This window comes from Lygodium microphyllum, chromosome 30, assembly GCF_053477565.2.
Source record: "Lygodium microphyllum isolate KBCC chromosome 30, Lygodium_microphyllum_v1.1.10, whole genome shotgun sequence".
Lineage (NCBI taxonomy): Eukaryota > Viridiplantae > Streptophyta > Polypodiopsida > Schizaeales > Lygodiaceae > Lygodium > Lygodium microphyllum.
Window position 1 is genome coordinate 29455049 of NC_141164.1, and position 13904 is coordinate 29468952.

A 13904-nucleotide genomic window follows, 5' to 3' on the forward strand; every position below is an offset into this window, starting at 1 on the left:
TTATTCTCCAATGACGAGATTCTCAAACTGTTACAGAAGCAGACCAAAGAGGCTCTTGATGTCGAGAAAGTGATTAACACTTCAGGAGTGTCTTTCTCCATGATCACTGATCCTCTCTAGAAGTTAGTATGCCAATTCCTCCAAGACAGGTTTATGCTTGCCAAAACACCATCTCACTATTTGTCCAAGGAGCTCTTCACATCTTCTAAGATGGTGTTAAAAGGGGTTGCCATTGACTTACGTGCTTACGTGCTTACGAAGATGGACCAACATTTTGTCAAAGTGACTAGAGCGAATGTTAAAATGTCACTTATGGTTCCTATTTATATGCTTTCTTGACATATTCAGTCCTTAAGAAGGGTGTGCTACCCCCTCCTCCATCTGATCTAGTACCTCCCCCTCCACCTTCAGAGGATTCCGAACCTATTGACATAGAGGATCTTGATTCCCCTTCTCCATTGGTCATTCAGCAGAAGCGCTTGAAGCGTGTGGCAGATAAAACTCCCCCAGTCATTCCTTCAGTACAAGTTCCTGCTACCTTTGGAAGTGACCTCCTTGCCTACCTCACATGCAATAATTTATTCAGGGCACATCGAGAGGGTTCTTTGGAAATATCAATTCCTTCATTTAACAATTTAGTGTCAGGGGATGCCATTCCATTCCTTTGTAATGACATCCAGAGTTCTATTGAACTCTCAGTGACAGCTTGTGTTCAACAGTTATATGCTTCTTTCTATGAAGAATTGATGCAATCCAAAGACCAATTGCATAAGGCAACCATAGAGTTAGCCTCTGCTAAAGATACTCTTGCCAATCTGTTTAAGTAGATGGAGTATCAAACATAAATGCTTGAGACCCAGAGAGAAGAAATATCTTCTTTGAAGATTCAGTTTAGTAGAAGCTCAGTTAGAGGTCACTAGAGTTTTGGAAGAGAAAGAGAAAATGTCCAAAAAAGCTCAAGAGTTTCAGACTCTTTTAGATACGAAACTGTCAACTTTGCAGACTGCTCACCATATAGTGGAATCCCAAGCTTCCCATATCTCCATCTATCCATATACCTTCTACTTTTCCTGCTTATCAATTGACACCTTTCCTAACTGATTCACTTAAAATTTCAGCCACTCCTTTAGCTTATTCCTCCTTTTATGATTTTGCCTATCCATCTCTTCATCCTCTTTTACTTATTCCACTTCCATCTCCTGCCACTTCTATTTCTCAACCCCCTCAATTGGTTAGTGGGTATGAAGGATTTGATCAGCAGATTTCAAGAAGAAGAGGATGAAGCTCCACTGATTCTCTCACAGGACCACAGGCCATTAATTTTAGGGGACTAGACAACTGCTAGTCAAGCATACCTAAAATACCTCCATTTTTCTCACCAATATTCACAATCTCTAGATCCTTCAGTGAGATTGACAGCCCATTTTTCTTGGTACTTAGCATATATGCATAGGAATTTCCATAACGATCAAAAGGCCATTCCAAAGCTTTGTATGAATGTCAACGTGAACATTGATTCCTAACAATTGGATGTCCTATATTTTCATGCTCTATGTCTACCTAGCAGATACCTTATTTTGCTAGAAAGAATGTGCTACCTTTAGTTCTTTCAAAATCCTCCCAAGACATTTGTGGATGAGTCCTTATCCATGGATCGTTTTCGTAATCACCAAGCCTTCAAAAGGGATCACCTTCATTGATGCCTTTGCAATGTATTTTGGATGATTCTTAATGATATATATCTCTTTTTGGAGGTGTCATTCATATGGTTGTGTTTTGTGTTTGTGTTGTGGGTTAATTTGTATGTGATGAGTTCGTGCTGGTTGAATAATTTGTTCGAGAGCTCTCTTTTCAACTATTGATGGTGATGGTGGATGGCAAGCCTATGATGGAAAGCTGAAGAAGAACCTCTTATATCCTTTACAAATTTGTTATGAATTTTTATTGTTTATCAGATGTGTTAATGAATAACGAAGTTTTCCTTTAGTAGTATTCTTTTCTAGAGATACAGGTAATAAGTTGGGGTCGTGGTGGAGTGATTATTGAAGAGACTGAAGAAGATAAAATTGAGCTCTTTAGTGAACTTATATTCTTATTTTGCTTAGGTTACGAGGACGCTTCCTTTCTAAGTGTGGGGATATATTGAGAATGGAAAAAGACTGAATTTTTGACAGATTTTTGTTGTTTTTGAGGTATGAATGATTGATTTTGATGGATTTAGAGTGATGTATGGATGTTAATGGAAGTGTTTGAGAGTGTTTTGGATGATATTGATTATGTTTTGGAAGCTCATGATGATTCTTAGTGGAAATATGAGGCTCTGTGAAATTCTGATAGGTTCTGTTGAGGTTCTGATGCCTTCTGTATAGCTTCTGTTTTGTTCTGATTTTCTTCTCTATGAAGCATGGATTGATGATTGATGAAGTTTGAAATATTTTGAAAGCTTATTGAATAGTTTTTGATAGTTTGAAATGGTTTTAGTATGAGTTATGAGGATTTGATGTTCTCTGATGATCTTTTGTAACCCTCTGTAAACCTTTTATAGAGCCTCTATATCTGTTCTGTCTCTACTCTATTCCTGTTCTATTCTGTTATGTTCTGTAGATATTCTGTATGTGTTTTGTAGAATGTATGTGTGACTTTGGGAAAGTTTTCTAACTTTTGGAAAGGATGAATCTAAGTTCAAAAGAGCTAAAACAAATGGAAGAAGCAGCTGTTGAAGACTAAAGAGAAGACTGGAGTGACAATGACAATAGTGAGCTATGAAGAGATATTGTAGTGGCTCTGGTGCCTCTTCACATCAGACATACCTCTTGGGAGGTGTATCCATGACCTAAGAAGGATTATTGAGAGTCATTATTAGAGTATTTTAGTGAGGAGATGATGTACTATTGAGAGAGAGAGAGAGAGAGAGAGAGAGAGAGAGAGAGAGAGAGAGAGAGAGAGAGAGAGAGAGAGAGAGAGTAGGAGATAGCCGATTCTATCAAAACAATGTAATTGTATATGAGAGATTAAGAGAGAGAACTATGAAGACATTGAAGATGAAATACTATTTGATTGTTTCCATTCAAAAATGGTGTATTCTTTTATGTTCCTTGTTCTATTGATGGATTCTATGAAGATGTTGAAGATTATGATTGATTCTATCAAATCCGTGGGGGATATCTACTATGATGCTACGTGAAGATTTGCTATTTTCTTTGTTTTGGTCATCAAAAAAATAAAATAAAAGCTTGTTGATGTTACAAGATAGATTTTCTTGCAGTAGAATCCCCTTTTCCTTGGTGTTCCTCTTGTTGGGGCTCCAAACTATGACCCTCAAAGCTTTCAGACTACAACATGGGAAGAAAAGTAGGTGAGTTCACTACATCTCAAAGCCATTCTTATGTTCTTACTTTCTTTGATAGAGAGAGAGAGGCATGTGGTTGGTTTGGAGTCAGAATATGAGTGAACTAGGTTAGAGATAATTGAGTCAAAGAAGGTTGAATTCATGAAAGAATAAGAGTTCCATCCAATGTCCTATCATTGAGTGTTGAGGCTAAGATTTTGGTTCTACTCTAGAGACAAAGGATGGAAACAACTTGCAAAGACACTTGTATCCTTATCATGTGGTGGAACAAGAGATTGGTGCACTTAAATATGGAATGGAATGGTGGGGAGCCAATCTCTTACACTCATGACTTGCTTGGTCTGAAGCATGCGTGATTAGGTTAGGAGGACAAATTAATGAGGAATTGGTCCAAAGTTGAATTGTGATTGAGTTGGATGGATTAGAAAAATGAAGAATAACACAAAATATTCAAAAACTAAAAAATTACCCCAAAAAAGTTTAAAAAAATTGCTTATCAAACTATGTTGCACTTTTATGATTCAAGATTCATCATTGTCGTATCTTGTTTTCTAATTGTAATGTGTGCATTGATAAAGGAAGAGAAACAAAATACAAGGTTTTTAAATTACGGTTGGGCTACATGCATGGTTGTTGAGTCTAAGTTTGACCATGAGTGGATAGTTCGCCAATTCAAGATAGTAATGCCCTAAAAGTTGTTGTCGTTGACTATTTGTAGGCTAGTCGATTCCATGAGTGATGCTAAGCAAAGAAAGGTCTAGATGGATAAATATCTTGGTGTTTTTGATAATTTCCTTCATTATTAGATCATCAACTTGCACTAAAGCAATCTTATCATCAACACCAACTTACACTAAAGTAATCATATCATCATGCTTGATTATGATAGACTAGCATAAGGGTTGCATCACCTTTGTGCTTAAAATCAACTTTAGGCTAGGTATTAGAGTTTTAAGTAATGACCCTTGAGCGTAAGGACAACACATTGCTTTTGCAACCATTGCAGCCTAGGTTGTGTGGCTATAGATCTTGATGGCCGCATTAAGATGATTTGTAGGGAATCAAAGGATAGAATAACATCCAATGTTATTCTATTTGATGTACTAAGCAAGTGCTGAGGTATCGATAGAGAGAAAGGAAGTGCCACAAGGAGGATAATAAATCACTCTAATCATAACATATGATTTGAGTGTGGTCCTTCTGGTTTTGTAGGTGAAAATTAGGGTTTAAAATCATTGCCATCGTTATAACCACACTTGCCCTCATAGGCCCCATCACTACACTCGCAACAACCACCCTCACTATCACAAGCACTTTAGTCACCTCATGATCATAGCTAGGCACATGTAGATGAACAATCACAATTATCATCACAAGTACATGTACACTTGATGATTCACTAGTTGTGGGATCCTCCATCCTTGTAGCCATACTCACAATCACCTCATGGAACAAGAATCACTCATATCATCATGGCACTCAAACCAACATGACCACCAAGTTGCACACACAACAATCATCACCACTTTAGGAATCACTCACTCATAGGATCATACATCGCTCGTAAGCATGAGAAAATACACTTATGGACATGTAATTGGCCTCTAAAAGGTCGTAACAAACTAATATGAAAAGTGTTGTGGATTTTCCAGTGTTGTGGTAATTCTAGTTTAAATGCATTGTCATTGTTTTTGTGAATGATCTTGAAAGGTCCATAAAATCTAGGAGCTAACTTTACAACAGGGTGTTTGTCAACACTTTGTAATATTTGCTTTTCAATACGTAACCAAACATAATCATCAACTTTGAAACTCATAGCTTTTCTTTTCTTACTGGCTTGTTTTGTGTATGATTGCTGGGCTTTGGCAATCATATCTTTAACTTCATAAAAAATGGTAGCATGCATGTTAGCAATATCATCAGCAGCTTGAGTTTTGTTTGACAATGATATAACATGTGTAGGTAATCTATATCCATAAATAATTTCAAATGGAGCTTTCTATGTAGCTGTATGTGGTGTGTTATTGAATGCAAATTGAAGTAAATGTAAATATGTATCCCATGTTTGTGGTTTTGAAATTGTGTATGCACGCAAAAGATCTAAAATGGTATTGTTAGTAGCTTTTGTTTGCCCATTTGTTTCAGGATGAAATGCAGATGAAAAATCAATATTTGTTTCTAAATTAGCAAACAAAGTAATCCAAAAATTATTGCAGAATCTAGAATCACGGTCAGAAATAATAACTTTTGGCAAACCATGATTAGTGAAAACTGTTTTCAAGAATAATTGAGCAGCTTGAGATGCAGTTAACATTTTCTTGCATGGAATGAAATATGCTTGTTTGTTGAATCTATCGACAATAGTCCAAATCGTGTCATGATTAGCTTTAGTGTTAGGCAAACCAGTGATAAAATCCATTGAGATCTGTTCCCATGGTCCTTCTGGAATTGGTAAAGGCATTAATAAACCATATTGTTTACCATGGTGTCATTTAGCTCTTTGGAAAATTAAGCATTTAGATACAAAGTTAGATACATCGGATTCCATGTGTGGCCAATAAAAATCTTCAATCAATGTACGCAAAGTAGAAATAATTCCTCTATGGCCTTGGTATGGGGGACAATGAATTTCGTGTAAAACAAATGATCGAAATGGAACAGTCACACATAATCTTTTTTTATAAAACATAAATCCATTAGTGTACGACAATGAATCAATGAGAATCCAGTTATTTGCAACCAATTTATTCCAATCAGCTTGAAAACTAGGGTCTTGGTCATAAGTATCTTTCATAGGGAAAAGAGAGTCAAAAGATATCATAGAAATATTATGTATAGTCGGTCTTCTACTTAAAGCATCGGCAACAACATTCTCTTTTCCGGGTTGATATTGTATGAGTGGATGAAAACTTTGAATAAAAGCAACCCATTTAATGTGTCGGTCAGTTATTTGTGGTTGACTAAGGAGATGTTTAATGCTTTGTTGGTTAGTTTTGACCATGAATTCAGATCCCATTAAATAGTGTTTCCATTGACGTAAAGCTTGTACTATAGCTAGCAATTCCTTATCATAGGTAGAATACTTGAGTTCAGAGGGTTTAAGTTTGCAGCTAAAGTAGGCTATGGGATGAGAATCTTGCATAAGGACTGCTCCTATTCCAGATCCACTAGCATCAGTGATGACTACTAGGAAAAATGGTATATTGAAGTTAGGTAATTGCAATACAGGAGCATGAGTTAAAGCATGTTTCAGTAAATCAAAGGACTTTTGCTGATTGTCGGACCAATGATATACAATTCCTTTCTCTAATAATTTTGTCAAAGGTAATGCAAGCAATGAAAAATTTCTCACAAATTTTATGTAAAAGCTAGCAAGACCTAAGAAAGAACGTAATTCGTGCACATTTTTAGGTATTGGCCACTTCAAAATTGCTTCTATATTTTTAGGGTCAACTTTAATACCTTCAGATGAAACAATATGTCTTAGGTATTCAATTTGTGTTTGAAAAAATTCACTCTTTTTCGGATTAGCTTATAATTTATTCTCTTTCAATAATTTGAAAACCAAAGATAAATGATCATAATGCTCGTTCTCATTCTTACTGAAAACCAATATGTCATCAAAGAAAACAATGATAAAATGTTGATGCTTCAAAAATATGTGATTCGTCATACGACTAAATGTGGCTGGTGCATTAGTTAAACCAAAAGGCATAATAAGGAATTCATAGTGTCCAAATTATGTTCTAAATGTAGTTTTGAATATATCAGATGTGTCCAATCTTGCTTGATAGTATCCAGATTTAAGATCTATCTTGCTAAATATTGCAGACCCTTGTAGCTTGTCCATAAGATCATCTACCCTAGGAATCGGATATCTATTCTTAACAGTGATCTTATTTAGGGCACGATAATCAATGCAAATGCGATAGGTATTGTTATTCTTCTTCACTAATAGGACATGTGTACCAAATGGAGAACTACTAGGTCTAATGAGTCCTCGGGGTAACAATTCTTCAACTTGGGCTTGAATTTCTTTCTGTTCAAATTGGTTATATCTATATGGTGCTTTACATGGTGGTTGTGATCCAGGAATTAGGTCTATCTTGTGATCTTCTGGACGTATAGGTGGTAATCCGGGTGGTAAGTTAGCAGCAAAATAATCTTGAAATTGTGAAAGAAATTGTGCGTGCTTAGGATGCATTTGATTTTCTTTAGCTTCAATTTCATTCACCCATATTAAATAGGATTTGTTACCTTTTCGTAATGCATGTTTAGCATGTGTATGACTAAGCAATGGAAAATTATCGAAAGTATGCATACCATGCAATGTGATTTGTTTCCCATTAGAATGAATCTTCATTGAATGCATGGAATAATCTATATCGAGATTGTACTGATGATGCCAAGGCATCCCTAAGATAATGTCACTAGATTGCAAAGGCACAACTAAGAAATTTCTATGTTTAACATAATCACCAATTTTAATTTCTAAGTCATGTACTTCTTGTGTTCCATTGTATCTAGTGCCTAAGAATGCAGTCTTGATGCGATAATGTGTAGAAAAAGTATGTGAATTCAATTCTTTGACTAATTTTGTAGAAATAAAGTTGTGTGTGCTTCCATCATAATGTAAAACAGTCTTTTCTTTACCATGTACAAGAGACATTTCATTGTTAATAAAGAATGGGGATTTGGCATACCTAGTAAAGTATCTGAAGTAGTACCGATATTGTCATCGTCTTCCATGAAATCTGGCATTTCTTCATGTTCTTCATCTTCTGTCGCTCCCAAATAATTGATGTGTATAGTTGGCTTTTTGGATTGACAATTCGGCACTAGATATCTAGGTTGATGACATTTGCAAAACAGACTATGGGTTTGGCTTTAAATACATTATTAGTAATAGCATGAAGTTTAGAAATGTTGAGATTTGGCTGATGGCTTAGGGTTTGGATTTGTGTTTGATGGTAAAGCAGGTAGTCATGTCCAAGATTTACGGAATGAAGATGGAAGGAAACGATTTTGATTGAATCTTTGAAAATTTGAATTGAATTGTTTTGAACCAAAGCTACCATTAGTTTGAAATTGTTGTGGTCGCTTCTCTCGTCCTTGAATTTTGTCTTCAGTGTCATGGGCCAAGGAAATTGCATCTTCGAGAGTCGTTGGCTTGAACATGTTGACTTCCACATAAAAATGTCCAAGTAAGCCAGACATAAACTTATGTTTATGGGTTACTTCAGGTACATCTTCGAGCATTTGAAGTTGCAATAAAGCATTCCAAAAATGCTCGGTATATTGTGAAATATGCTCACGATCCCTTTGTTACAGAAGATCCCATTGTTTGATTGCTTTTTCGTGGAATTGGGGTGGAAGGAAATTCTGCAAAAATTTCTTTTGGAAAGTCTCCCAAGTAGTAGGACAATCAATGCTCTTGCGGACAACAATCCACCATAGGGATGCTCTGTCCACTAGATGATTAGTGACACACTTAATTTTGTCTTTCTCAACATACTATTCTTCATGGAAATAATCATCAAATTGACTAATAAAAGCAAGTACAGTCTTTCCATGGCGTGACCCATTGAAAGTATGAAATTTGAAGTTTCTTTTACTTATCTTTGTTTCTTTCCAAATAGATTGCACTTCAAGTGTTGCATCGATCGTATGTTATATAAGATCTTCAGATTGTGGTCCATCTTGGTCAGTGGTAGATCATTGCAGATTGGCCAAATGAGCTTGTAAAGTTTGACGTGCTCTTCGTTCCTCTTGAAAGTGCATCATAATCAAATCCAGTTTTGCTCCATCATTGGTTCGGGTAGGTCATCTTCAGCTGTAAAATCTTCCATGGTTTGATTAGACATCTTGCAAAATTCCCAAAGACCTCACACACTCAAAATCTTGTTAGCGGGATGAGCGTAGCTCAAAGTCGGGTTTACAAGGCTTATTTCTTAAAAAAAAAAAGGCTTTTTGTTGTATTTCTTCTTTGCAGATGCAAAATTTGATATCACGGTCATCTTCCAAGAAGATAATTCGTGTGTGTAGACTACGTATAGCAATCTGTTTGTTGGAATTTGGCTTTGTTAGTCCATATGTGTGAACAGGGGCTTCGATGGAAGTAAAAACCCATCTAGGACTAAATGTATACGGACTGTCGCTATGGGAGAGATTGAATCTTGAGATTTTGACCTTTGTGACTTAGTAGACTTGGAGCTTAGTAAGCTTTAAGCTTTAAGCTTTAACTTAATTGTTTTTTTTTAAAACCAGGACGTCAATATGTTTTAAACGACGTTGATAGCAGGTAGTACGTCCTGCCACCACGGACGTCGAAATTTTGTGAAGATAAGCTTTCTTTTAGAAATCTTATTAAGCTCTCTAATGAAACTTTATGAATTCGACTTATCTGCTTCTCTGATCTTAAAAAAAAAACGCATTGATGAAGAAGCTTCCTGCGTGGTCCTTTGCTTGTAGAGGCCGGTCCTTCGTGATCCAACAGCATAGCAGGGGTTTCTTTACTGCCAGGAACACGCTGGTATTGACGGATTGCCACGAGACTGACTGTAGAGCTTGATCATTCCAGGAGCTCTGCCTTCACACGAGATGGTAAGCGATTGGAAGCTCTCGATCTCAGCTTTGCTCTGATACCACTGGTGTGCAGATCGGATGTTGTATGCGCGCGTAGTGAGTGTCGGAAGGTCCCCAAGAACAAAAGAACTCTATTTTTGCACAAAAAACAAGAGAGAAGACTTGTACGACATGAAGCAAAAGACTAATTGGGTAGAATCCCCCCCCCCCCCCCCCCCCCCCCCCCCCCCCAATGCCTTGTGTGAGCACCCCACAAATCATATATTTGATATATTATTCATCTTCAAGCTCAAAAAATAGTCCAATTTACAATTAGCACGCTTTAGCTTTTGTGTTTGCTTTTGTCCCACTAAAGAATTAAAGCTATTGGGCGCCCAAAGAGTCAGGTTGTGCCCAAATACAATATCCAATAACAAATATTTAAATTGTGCATCCATGTGCATACAAAATAATAAATAAATATCAAGCGCTTCAATAAATAAGCACGTCAAAATAAATATTGGCACCACGCCTAAGATGCGCGCCCATAAAAAATGATAATTTCTTCTAAATAACTTGAATACACGCTATCGCCCAATGCTTCCCAACACCACCCTGCCTGCTCTACACATCAACTAAAGCATTCACAATTGTTAGAAAATAATAAAATTAAACTGACAAAAGTGAATACCTAGCAGTCTTCAGCTACAAAATAAATAAATTGGTTAGAACTCAATCCCAACCTTAATTTATTACGAGTACGCACTCTAAACTCATAAACGTTCATTAATTTAAATATGTATTTTGCAAAATCACCCGCTATGGAATCACCCACTTGCATATTAAATTAACAAGATGCCCGAAAGGGACAAGCGTCCCCATTGACTTTTCGCACAAGGAATCCACCTTGTGTATGAGCGCCGTCAATAATTATAATTTTACGGAATCCACCACAAAACCTCACGGAATCCACCGTGGAATATGCTTCTTGGCATCACCCTCATAATCACCATCATAAGTATTTATGCTTGTAAACACTCATTGTTCATGCTTGTGAGCATTGCCAATCACCACAAATTGTAGGCACCAACCACCTTCATTTTTGCAATCACACTCGTGGACTTGTCCATCACCCTACATATAGCTAACCTCATGGTCATCACCATAATTATACAGACTCATAATGAACACCTTACTCATCGGCACAAACCATCACATTAAGCCACTTGTGAGCTAGCCACTTATCATAAGCCACCCATCCTCATGGTCATTACCATGAGTCTTCACTCGTAGTCATCACAACCACGATCATAATCACCCACCCATGCACTCCTAGACATAAATTTGACCATAAGTAATCACTCATATACATCACCATCTTAGGCACTCATAGGTTTAAGCTTGCACTCCACTAATAATAGTGCTTACACTAAGCATATGCTAAGTGCTTGTAGTCTTCGTAGTGGAAACACTCATAGTAATCACCACATAAGTTTGCACTTGTGGTTGCAGGGCATACCACAAACACTCTTATGTACTCATAGTCATATGGGACACTCACATGCTCATGACTACTCTTAGACACACCACTCATAGGGACTTGCACTTGTAGAGGCAACCACATCATGTATTCACAAAGTGCTTGCACACACACATTTAGGTACCTAAGGGACTCACCCACATGGTTGCATTACTTTATATACATTCATAAACACATATGGGTGCTAAATCATATTCACTAGACCACTTGCATACACATTGGTAGGTGCACCCATGCTTAAGGTTAGGCACATACACCTTACTCTTAGGGTTCACACATTGCATTCTTAGTTAGGTGCAACCACCTCACCATCACACATCCACAAACCAACAATCCACCTCACATTAGGAAAAAAATGAACTCACAAATGGGCCTTTCAGCCCCCCCTCTCTCCTCCTTAAAACAAGGAAAAGAGGAGAGAAGAATAGCAAAATAATCCTCTTCTCTCTCTACTTTTGCAATCTCATTTTGCATTTTTTATATTATCTACAAAGATATACTCAGATTCCTTCTCTCTCCTCATTCAAAAAGTCTTTTTCAATCAAATTTTATATTAAAAAAGGAGTTAGTTACGGGAGTGTGGTGCTTTGTTTTCAATGCAAAATGATTAGTAGATACAAGGTAATTGATTTTTTAATTGAGAACAAGGAAAATGAAATTTCAAAAGTTTCTTTTAAGATATTTTGGGGATTTTTTATATCCTAGCTTTTGGTTAAAAAAACAAACCAACTGGTCAAAATTCCTGTTTTTTGGAGATGTTTTTGGAGGCAAAATAGAAATATCTAAAATACGAAAAGTCTTGGACATCCCTACCCTCTGAGCTATTTCCCCCCATATCAATACTCTCTCATGGCTTATTGTGACCTCTTCTCTGTGTTTATGGAACCTTCATTAACAGAGTGACAACCTTTGTGTGCATCTATGTGCATCTCCATTCTACCTCTTGTGACAACCAAGTAGGCTCTCCGTTTCTATTAATAGTAAAATGAATACAGAAAAGAAGGAGTTGCATAATGAGGTAGAGATTGAATATGCCCCATTATTCAAAAGAACCCAGTGTACCAATGTCAACCCTCAGGTTTTGTAGAGTTACAGGCAAATGGGATTGAAACATGTGGATTTGTGGGTTGATAGGGGAATCTGCCCAACTAACCCCTTAAACAATAGACCACCAACTTTCTCAGGAATCACAAATTTGCTAAAGTATGTGTGCGAGGGTGAAAATGGGTTACTTGGTCATACTAGGTGGCTCAATGGTCATGCATTCAAAGTATTTACAACTTGCCAAGCAACCATAAAAAATTGCCATGATGTAATTGCTGCACGTCAACTTCATATACAACAGCTCATAGGACAAGCGGTACAACTGAATGACACTGTAATTCAACAAAACAATCAAATTATTTCAATGCATGACACTATCCATGACATTGGTATCTCATATGAGGAGGAAAAGGTATAATTGGAAGACTTGAGAAAGATCAACAGCAAGCTAACATAGGAGCGCAAACAAAAGAAGAAGCCAATCAATGAGTTAATTGTGAATAGTGGCTAGTGGAAGTGATGTATCAAAGCATGTAAGGTAGCTCAGAAAGAGAACCTAGGTGAGGGTGAGGTTGGATCGTGTATTAGTAGATCGCTGAAGGCAAGTACACTGGAAAACGCTTTGAGCAATCGTAAGTTTAAGGCTATGAAGGAAAAGGTGATTGAGTGCACATTAAAAGATGTGTCAAATGAGTTCTCAGCTGTGGATGCACAATCTATTTGTGACAGGGCCGGCATTAGCACAACAACTTACTCAAAGATATTCAAAGGTATGAAGGTTGGGTTTGGTCGTGTGCTGAAGAGAAATAGAATCGTGCCTCTTCCTGATCAAAAAGGAAGAAATAGTTAACGATGAAGGTGGATTATTCAAAGGGTCTTCAATCTCAATGAACAGAAGCGAGGCATTCACATCAAGTTCACCAGATGTCATGCGAAACACGTGCGGGAGTTTGCAAAAGTCGCTCGTTGCACAAGGATGCTGTTCGAGATGGGAGCAAGTTCAAGATCGATTCAAGACAATAGTTTTGATGACAAAGGTCTAGTATATTGCAAGTAGTTCTATTCCAAGTACAAATCCAAAGCCAGATTACAAAATCCAAAGCTCAATCAGGAGAGCTAAACCCATATCCATAAATGCCAAGTTGAGTATTCAATGAATTTCAAGAGCTTCTAGTCATGAATAAATCCCGAATCATGTCATGGTTCGTAGGCCGCACGACTACGATGGGTGGAAAAAGTTACATTTTGCAGTTCCTGATCGAAGTAATGGAGGAAAAACAAGATGGGTCAAAGCTAAGGTTTGGATAAGTCTTAACAAATTGGTTCCCTTACTTCGCAAGATGGTGTTTAACAATGAAGATAAGCAAGAATTTATCAATGCTGTGTATAGCTTCTACGAAAACATGG